General features: G+C 34.8%; 1 non-coding gene across 1 annotated transcript; it reads right to left on the bottom strand.

Moving 5' to 3' along the window:
* Nucleotides 1-3,672: 3,672 nt before the first annotated feature.
* On the bottom strand, nt 3,673-3,882 carry LOC126019585 (small nucleolar RNA U3). Its single transcript, XR_007499226.1, has one exon. It is a non-coding gene; the product is annotated as a small nucleolar RNA U3 (small nucleolar RNA).
* Nucleotides 3,883-10,265: the final 6,383 nt, after the last annotated feature.

Consider the following 10,265-nt stretch of genomic DNA (forward strand, 5'->3'; position numbering starts at 1 on the left):
ATAGACACAGTGTAGTCTCACGATCTATGGGTTTTAAGCAAAACTAAAGATATTATTGTAATAAGGCCCAAAGTCAATAATTTAAAGGCTGGACGGGCCAGAAGGACTGGTTCACAATTTGAAGCTCACCACAAAGAGTGGTGAATGCTGTTAGGGAAATAACCACACTAACAACTAGCATGACAATGTTAAATAATGAGAAAAGTAGAAGATCTGTCTCAACTACATTCAGGGTTGGGGAAAGGGGCATTGGTGTGGGAATGTTGCATTGGTGAAGGGGAGGGTATTGTGTTTATGACTGAAACCCAACTACAATCATGCTTGTAACCATGGTGCTTAAATAAAGATTTTACCAAAAATGAATTAAAAGACAAATAATTAGCTAACATATAAATTATGAGAAAAGGAAAAGGGGAAACAAGGGATAAGAAAGAAAAGAAAATAATAAGTACGGTAAAAATAAGTTTAAAAAAATTGGGTTGTTGCGTCGCAATTGGTATGTTTTCTAATTTCTAGGGACTTCATCGCTGATGGGGGGGTGAACTTTGATAAATGAAGGTTTCAGGGTTAGATAGTGGCTCGAGCAGTTTAGGATAAGCATATATTTTGCTTCTACAGTACTAAACAATGTGGTAGTGAGGACTATAAAAGGTGACTGACTAGCCTATGTAGTATCATCACTGCATCTTATGTATTGGGGTTCCTTTTCTAAAGAGAAACTGACAGCGTGGGCTTTACTCAACATAGATTGAGTTGATGATGAATAGGAAGAAAGAAGAGAAGGAAAGAAGAAGTAGGAAAATAAAGGGAGAGAAAACAAAGGAAATGATAATTTGCAAAAATGTATTTGATGAGTGGGACCTGTAATGAGTCTGCCATTAAGTGTTTTAGTGGTCTGAATGATCACATGCTATAGATCCTAATAGAAGACATAAACAAAAGGAAATGGATAAATTGGAATATGTTATTGAGACAGTGTCATAATGAGCACTGGATATGGTATTGATTGAGTACCGAGGCATAAAATTAGGGTATTCACCCTTTGTTTCCAAGAACCACTGTAGACAAAGAAGCTGAAGGAAAGAACCCCTCTTTTTAGTAAGTGTACTGTCACCAATTTACTATTTTTTTCTCTGCTCTCATTTCCTGAGTCCAGAAAATTATTTTAATTATTTTTGAGTCAATGATGGAAATTTAATATTTCTCCCAAATCATTTGTTCCGAAATTCCATTCTCATCGTTCCCATAAGGACTCAGAATCTTGGAAACCAACTTCAGGGTGACAACTATTTCTTCCACATCCTTTACAGCTTCTCCCATCCCTCCCTAAGGCATTGCACACAGAAATGAACAGCAGCTTTAAGAGGAGCAATGATGGAGTGGGTGGAAGAGTGCCAACTCTCTAGAGAAAAATATGCCATTTTTTTCTCAAAACTGCTTTCCTCCTACCTCTTTTAACTTAGACTTGGCTTCCTTAACTTCTCACCACTATTTTTAACCCATTAAAAATTAAATGCACAGCTTTGAACATCTGTGCAATAAGTCATGCTACTATGGAGGTTTGTGATTTTCAAAGTACTACTTTTTATTATCTTCAGGTATTTTTGCCTTTTTATTTTTTTGCCAATCATTAAACTGTATGCATAATCTCTCTTCTTGATTTCTTCCAGGTGACCAAGGAAAGTATAACAAAAATGGTCAGAAACAACAAAGAAGGATGTTTATGATGGGCCAGAGAGACTATACAAGTAGTATTTATTCTACATAGGACTGACCCCTGTGCAATCTGCAGCATCACATAAGGTCCCTTGAGCACCATCATTTGTAGTCCCTGAGCATAGAACATAGAGTAAACTCTACATACTGATTAATGTGGCTTAGTCACCTCCCCCCAAAAAAGGAAATTTTACACTTGTTATGGTGATATCTATAATGAATTAATTACCTATTAATTGAGCATCATTGGGCAATAAGGATGTGAGACTCATACCTACTTATATCAGAATATTTTCCTACTTTGTAATGCTCAGAAATTTAAGTCTTGGTTTCTAAGTCAACTTGTCCTTTACTCTGAGAAATTTTTGGTATTACTTCTCATTTTCCATATCAGATTGTGAGCACTTTATAACAGCATTAACCAATATACTTTCTTGTGATGATTGAAATATTCTATAATATGTATTCTACATTAATCATTAGTTGCATGTAATTCTTAAGTGAATAGTTTTTTGCCTTATCTAATTTCAATAAAATTAAAATTAATTTTAATAAAATGAGTTTAAGTTAACTTAAATTTAATTTAACTAACTTATTTTCCTTGCATTATTGAGGTACTGCTGACAAAAGTATAGATATTTAAAGTGAATTTTTTGATTTAAAAATATACAAATAAAATGTGAAATGGCTTGTATGATCATATTAACATATATGTTGTTTCCATATTTTCATTGTATGTTAAATTATTTTTAAGAGGCTCACTTATGGCAATTTTAAGGGAATACTCCTGATTACATTCTAGAATTATTCTATAAATGTTTGGTAGACCATCTGTGCTATCAAGTGGGATACATGTGTGATAATCAATGTGGGATACATATATGATAATATCCTTCATCCCTTCATCTGTCCTGTTTGTGTGGTGAATCCCTTACATTTACTCGCATAAACATTTGCAAGTACATAATATTCTTTATATAGTACACTATAAATTCCATGATATGTATTACATATTCATATTTTATTCATCTTATGTTATTGAATCTTCTACCTTTTACCTTGTATCTCTGACACAACATCTCCTGGCAATTGTCATATTCTCTGTTTCTATGAGTTTTACTTATTAATTTTCTTATAAAAGTGAGACGATGCATTCTCATTGTGTGTCTGGCTTATTTCACTTAACACACTTCTACAGTTTCATCTACATTGCTGCAAACAAAAGAATTTCTTTCCTTTAAAATTTTAATAATATTCTCTTATGTATATAATATATGCATGATATATATACATATTTATGCTCCTTATTCTCTCATCTAACAGTGGACATTTAAGTTGCTTCCATGTCTTGGTATTATTAATAATGCTACAATGAATATTGAAATACAGCAATCTCTTTAAAATTGTGATTTAATTTGCTTTGCTTATATACTCAAAAGTGAATTGATGGTCCTTGTATCACAAGTTTAAGTTATTTTGTAGAATGGTTATGCAGGTTTACCTTTTCTTTTCCTACATCATCACTTCTCTCTCTCTTTTTTAGCTAATAGTAAATCTTAACATATAAAAGCTGACAATTAGTTGGTTTTTTAAATTAATTTCAATTTTCTGGATGATTTCAGAAAACTTCATATATCTGTAGGCTACTTGTATATATACTTTAAACTATTTTTAAGGTCTATAACTAGTGGTGCTTGGGAGCCACAAGGACTACAGCTGGTAATGCTGAAATTAGGAATGTGCTGCTGGGGATTAAACTCAGTGCCTCATTTATGGTAGGCTGATGCTCTGCCACTTGAGCTTCAGTCCCAATCTGGTCTTCTTTCGAGAAAAAAAATCATATTCTTTACCTATTTTAATTATATATTGTTTCCTTGCTACTTTGATGAGCTATAAAAAATTAATCCCTTTTGAGGTATTTTGTTTACTTACATTTTATTTTATTTTTATTTTATTTTTACTCAGACTGCATCCTAACCCTCTACCCCTTCCAAAGGAAGGGAAGAAAGATCATCAATAGCCAAAGGCAGTCGCAGAATTGACACCTAGAGCTGGTTTCTGGCTCAGGAGAGGAAGCTCTGGCTCCTCGTGGCTTCAGGTGCTCTACAGGATCAGAGAAACTTCTCTAGTCACATATTATAAAAATGATCCCTGAATGTGTGTGTTTGTGTGTGTGTGTGTGTGTGTGTTTGTGTGTGTGTGTGTGTGTGTGTGTGTGTGTGTGTGTGTGTGTGTGTGATACCCTGCAACGCTCAGGAATTACTCCTGTAATTACTTTGTGCTCAGAAATCGCCCCTGGCAGGCACGGGGGACCAAACAGGATGCCGGGATTGGAACCACATCCTTTTGGATGTAAGGCAAACGCCCTACCTCCAGGCTATCTCTCCTGCCCTCGAAAGTATAGTCTTACATTTTATAGGTTATTTTTTCGCTCTATTTTCTTAACTGTGCAGATGATTTGTTGATGATTATTTGTGGCCACATCTGGTGGTGCTCAGGGCTTACTCCTGACTTGGTAAATAGGGATCATTCCTGGCAGAGTTCAGGAGTCCCTCTGTGGTGCTGGGAACTGGATTTAAGTTGCCTACATGCAAGGCAAGTTCCCATTTGCGATACTATTTGCCTTTCTGAAACTTTTTTGCTGGTTGTACTATAATTTGTCTGTATTTGTTGCTTTTGAGTTAGTGCTCAGACCCAAAACATCATGGTCAGAACAATTTTAAAAACCATTTTTCTTAGGTTTTCTTTTAGTTACCTTCTAGTTTCAGACATTAAATTTAAACATTATATCAATTTGTGTTGATTTTTTACAAATGTGATATAGATATAATTTCATCATCTACATGCAAATAACTGTCTTCTACTATTAAAATAGTAGTATTGGATTTATCAAATCTATAAATATTTATATTTATAGTATAGTATTTATTGTATTGGATTGTTCGAAAACTCTTGCAAGTAAGTTGATATACTACTGCTTCAGCCCAGGATGTAGAAGGTTTTAAAGAATTCATCTTAAAGGTATTACAACTTATAAACAAGTTCAGTAAAATATAAAGCAAGCATACAAAACCTGTTGTACATTTATAACTAAGAACAACTTATTTTCAAAAATAAATTAGAAAACAATTTATTACGGAAGTGGTCTCCTGGAAACATAATGAAAGACGCTATCCCAGGCCCCATCATAGGATCAGCGCAAAGACCAGGACCACCAACCACAGAAGACGGATCACAACAACTACCGAGGGAACAGAACTTCTAGAACCACAAAGAAAGACTTCATCATTAGTTCCACTCCCTGACCTGTGCAGATACCGAGATCCCTAGATACAGAGGTCTGATTTTATCACCCAGGACGGAGCAGAAGTCTTCCATACATCACAAAAACATCAAGGGGAGAGGAAATGAACCTGAAAGGAGTCTATAGTTAATCCCATAACAATTTGGTTCAAGGGTGGAGTATCCCTGGATCTCTTAGGCCAAGGGAATTTCTTTTCAAATGACCCCAATATTTACTGTGCATGTGCAGGAAGGGGGAAAAAAAAAAGGCAAAAAGCACAAAACAACTTTTTTTTAAAACTAGTTCTTGTCGATTTCTTTGTTTTGGTTTGGCTATTGAAGTCGTTGTCTCCATTTATACTTATTTTTCTTCTTTTCTTCCTTTATGTGCTCTGCCACATTTTTTATTTCAATACCGTGGCTTTTATGTGATACTTATCTTTTTTTTTCCCTCTGGAGTGCTCACTGGACACTTTATTTGACACTTCTTTTTGTACTGTTGTGGTGTTTCACCCTCTTTTTCCCCTTCGCCTCTCAAACCTAGGATGAGAGCCTGTAGCAGGGATCCTCAAACTTTTTAAACAGGGGGCCAGTTTACTGTCCTTCAGACTAATGGAGGGCCAGATTATAGTAAAAACAAAAATTATGAACAAATTTCTATGCACACTGCATATATCTTATTTAGAAGTGAAGAAACAAAATGGGAATAAATACAACATGTGGCCCGCGGGCCGTAGTTTGAAGACCCCTGCTAGATAGGACTCTGCCCATGTTCGGAGTATTTGATTTTTTCCCCCAGTTTATTACTTTTCTTGTCTTCAAACAAAAGCACATAACTTGAACTATCTAGACCTGCTTCTCAATTAGAGGGGGAAATAAGGGAGGTACCAAGACCAAACAGGGGTAAGCCCACTTAGTAGTAAGCTAGGTACAGAGGGGATCACTTATTCTAGCAGCCCAGTGGGGGAGGGAAGAGTATATGGGAGGTAGGACGGGAATGGAGGTGGAGGGAGGACAATTCGGTGGTGGGAATTCCCCTGATTTTACGATAATATGTACCTAAAATATTATTGTCAATGATATGTAACCCACAATGATTAAAATAAAAATTATATTAAAATTAAAAAAGAAAACAATCTATTTGCAGTACCATCTAAGATAATAAAATAGTAAATAATAAATGTAGACAAACAAGTGAGCCATATTTACACTGAAAACTACAAAATGCTGAGAAAAATTTATTTGTATGTTTGTTTGTTTATTTTGGTTTTGTATCACACCTGGCGGTGCTCACAGATTACTCCTGGCTCTGTGCTCAGAAATTCAGAAATTGCTCTTGTCAGGGCCCGGGTACCAAATGGTATGCCAGAGACTGATCCTGGGTCTGTGCCAGGTTGGCCGCGTGCAAGGCAAACATCCTATCGCTGTGCCATCACTCTGTCTCTAAAGAGAGAAATTTGAGTGTAAATAAATATGTGGGAAGATCCTTTGTTTTCTTGGAATGTAAAAATTAATATTGTTAAAACACTCATCCTAACCAAAGTGATAAGCTAAAAGAACCACATGCGATAGAAGCAACCATATTATACACATAGTCTGGAACTTTTTTCAGATAGTTACCAAAATATTCATTTTTCTATGAAATTTCTCATTATTTTTGAAATTCTTTGTTTTAAGCAGTGGAAATTAATACTGGATAATGAAAAAAATGTGCCCAAAGAAAAAGTAAACTGGTAAAAATGTAAAAGCAATGGTATTTGGTGCTTGTTATATGGTAAAATGTCAAGATAATTTGGAAAGCTAGTTCCTTCAGTGACATCTAACTTCAGTGGTCTGTGTTGGATTGCTCTCAGGAGTGAACAAATGTCCCATGTTCCCTTTTATTGTTGTTTGCTTTATTTGCTTGAACTTCTAAGTCACAGAAGAGATTCTTATGGTGAAAAGAAAGTTCAGGATTTTATACTTTTTCAAAGGAACTAAGTTACCTTTTATTAAACACCTGCATTTACCATTCCACTATTCTCTATACAATAGAGTCGAATTGGTGGTTTCTCACAGAAAAAAGAAATGTTATCGTTAGGAAGATGAACACGTTTTCTGTCTCCTGAACTGATTTTATTGTTACAGTGTGAGAGTAAACAAGAAAATTTCATCAATATGAATAAATGTATACAATTGATGAAGTCTTTTAGTATTCCCTGTCTTTAGAACAGTCTAGAAAATTGCTGAATTATTCTAAATTGACATTCGCAACAACTATGGGCCCAGTCTCATTGATATCACTTAGCGATGATAGTCTTTATATTTAGAGTCCACTGAAAAAGTCATTAGAAAGTTTTTTGAAAGCTTATAGATGGATTGTTATTCTACAAGTAAATGGATACAAAAAGATTCAAAGATTGCCATTAATGATAGTCTGTATATAAACTGTATATTTTTGCCAGCTCATTTTTACAATATTTGGTTTGAAATTGTGAACCACATATAGTGCTCTGTGAAGACTGTATTTACAATCAGCGATCACCTCAAAGAGGTGATCAAATTTTAATATCTTAAAGGGGACCAAAATTTAATATTTGAGGAAAGAAATCATTTCATGGTGATTTTATTTAAAACACAGATACAGTGTCAGTAAATAAACAGTATATCTGCAGCAATACCAATTCAGTGGAGGGGAAGCATTTGGGGAATAAAAAAATAGAAAAATGCTCATTAAGAGTATAATAATAAAAAAATAAAAGTTGAGCAACATGATTTTGGATCTTGGCAATAAAATGGGTGCCAAGTTTTAAAATGCAAAATACTGCAGTTCCAAGCTTTCCTTCTCATTATTGTTCTCCAAGGATTGCCTGTGGGGTTGATGTTTCTACAAAAGCAATTATATGACCCTTAAATATTTATATGAGCTATTTTTCTCTGACCTTTCATTGCAGTTGGCAAAGGCAAGCATGTAGACAAGTCTTTTCTCTAAATGTGTATCTAAGAATTAAGTATGGCCTTGAGACTCAAGAGCTCCTTATATATCTTCAACAATTCTCCCAGTACCCTGAGGTTCCTATTACCTGATGTGAGGAGTAGAAAGAAAATGAATTGCTTGGACCAGCGTGATGGTGCAGCGGTAGGGCGTTTGCATTGCACTGGCTGACCCAGGATGGATTCAGTCTGATCCTCTGGTGTCCCATATGGTCCCCCAAGGCAGGAGCGATTTCTGAGTGCACAGCCAGGAGTAACCCCTGAGCATCATCAGGCTTGGGCCAAAAATCAAAATCTAGAAAATTAATTGCTGATAACTCATAGAGAGGCAGGATTGGCATATCGAAGAGCACCATCTAACAATCTGGTCTCCTAAGTCTCTATATTTTACACTACCGTTTGCTAACTACAGCCTCATTTAAATTTGGTTATTAAAAATAAAATAATCTTCCTTAGAAATTGCTTTTAATAGTGAGAACCTCTCATTTGAATAAATTTCACCCATTTGTGTATGTGAACTCAGTTAATTCAGTTGATATTAAGTCCTCTAAGTCTGTTTTCCCAAGTGGTAAATGAGAGCCTAAGAATTGAGTGCAGTTCAGTAGATGTGGCTTGGAAACACACTTTACATCTGCATTATGGCCATCCCATCTCTTCCTCTTCCTCTCTTCAATTCTTAATTTCTGAGAGTGACGAAGTCTGTGAGGAAAAACTTTTAGATATTGCTTTCAAGGTCCGGATAAATTCACCAGAAAATTTAAAATTACTATTTGGAAACATGTTCAAGAAGGTGATCTTTATTCTAGTGAAAGCTATGTATTCAGTATTATAACTAACTTTCAGTACAGTTGATATCTTTCTGTAATTCTAAGATTTGATCATTATCAGGCATACTCTGTATTTCATTTTAAGAGTCTATGTAGCAACATATCTCTGGTGTCTGCTTTTCTTTCCTTTTTTAGAAGAGGTAGAGTATTTGGACCACACCTGACTTTGCTCAGGGTTTAGTCTTAGCTTTATGCTCAGGGATCACTCTTTGTGGCTCACAAGGGTTTATATGGGGATCTGGGGATAGAACCCAGGTCAACCACATAAAAGGCAATCACTTTACCCACTGTACTGTCTCTCCACTCCAAAGAGCCCGTTTCTATTTTGACGATCAAAAGACTATAAACAGGAGCAGATGCATATGCTAGTTTTGTTTATTTTGTTTTTGTTTTCCACAGAGCAAAGATACAGCTGTTTGTCATTTCCTTAAACTTGACCTTGTCGAAGTCATATTTTCAAATCTAGTAATGGTGATGGGGCAATACTTGATCTTGTTGGAGAATCTGCAGAGATCAATAAGCTATCTCAGTGGACAAACACAGAAGTATCATCAAACTGCATCTCCTAACTAATTACATTTACATGCATGTTCATGAATATATTTTTGTTAAGAACACAAAGTCACAAACTTTAGCTTGTATCATTGGGTCCAGCTACTTTCCCTTTTTTATGATAATGATTATTTTCTTACAAAGCTGCCCTAATTTTTTTATAGTAACTGACCTCTGTATCCTTTTACACATTCATTGTACTTCTACATTTATATGAATCATTGATTACTTATCATTCTCTTTGATGAATTCTCTTTTGTATAAATCTTCCCTTTTCATTTTGCTTGACATTACTGGCCTTATTATTGATCTTTTATTTCTCTTTAATCTTCTTTCTGAACAGTCTTATTTTCCTTTTGTTTTGTGGGTCACTTGGTGGTGCTCAGGATTTATTCTTGGTTCTACACTCAAGTTCACTCCTGGCAAGTTCACGAATAATGTTTGTTTCCTTGCCACTTGTCATCAATGAAAGCTCAATTAAACCATTAAAATTAAATAGGTATGAGTTTGTTATTAGAAATTATTATAATAAATGTAATAGTTGATATCACCAAATAAGAGGATGTATGCTAAGCAAAGGTTTGCAGACATAGGATAAAATCTCATATTTTCCTTTAAAAATTTTAATTATTGTAGTTTGGATCACATGTTTACAACAGAAATTCTGACATGTTCTTCCTCATAGCACACAATACCCAGAATTTCTTTAGGTTTTGGCTCTTTATAAAATGGGAGTGAAAGATGATACAAGAGTGCAGAACAGTTGAGTACATATAATTTATGCCAATTAGTATATAAAAGTATAAAGAACTATAGATAGGATAATAGTTAAAAGACACATGAAATGTTCATAGAAAGTTTCAGTTAGAATATCATGGGAAGATATATACTTGAAATGATTAAGTGAAAAATGTA

Source organism: Suncus etruscus, chromosome 9 (genome assembly GCF_024139225.1).
Source record: "Suncus etruscus isolate mSunEtr1 chromosome 9, mSunEtr1.pri.cur, whole genome shotgun sequence".
In the NCBI taxonomy this organism is placed as follows: domain Eukaryota; kingdom Metazoa; phylum Chordata; class Mammalia; order Eulipotyphla; family Soricidae; genus Suncus; species Suncus etruscus.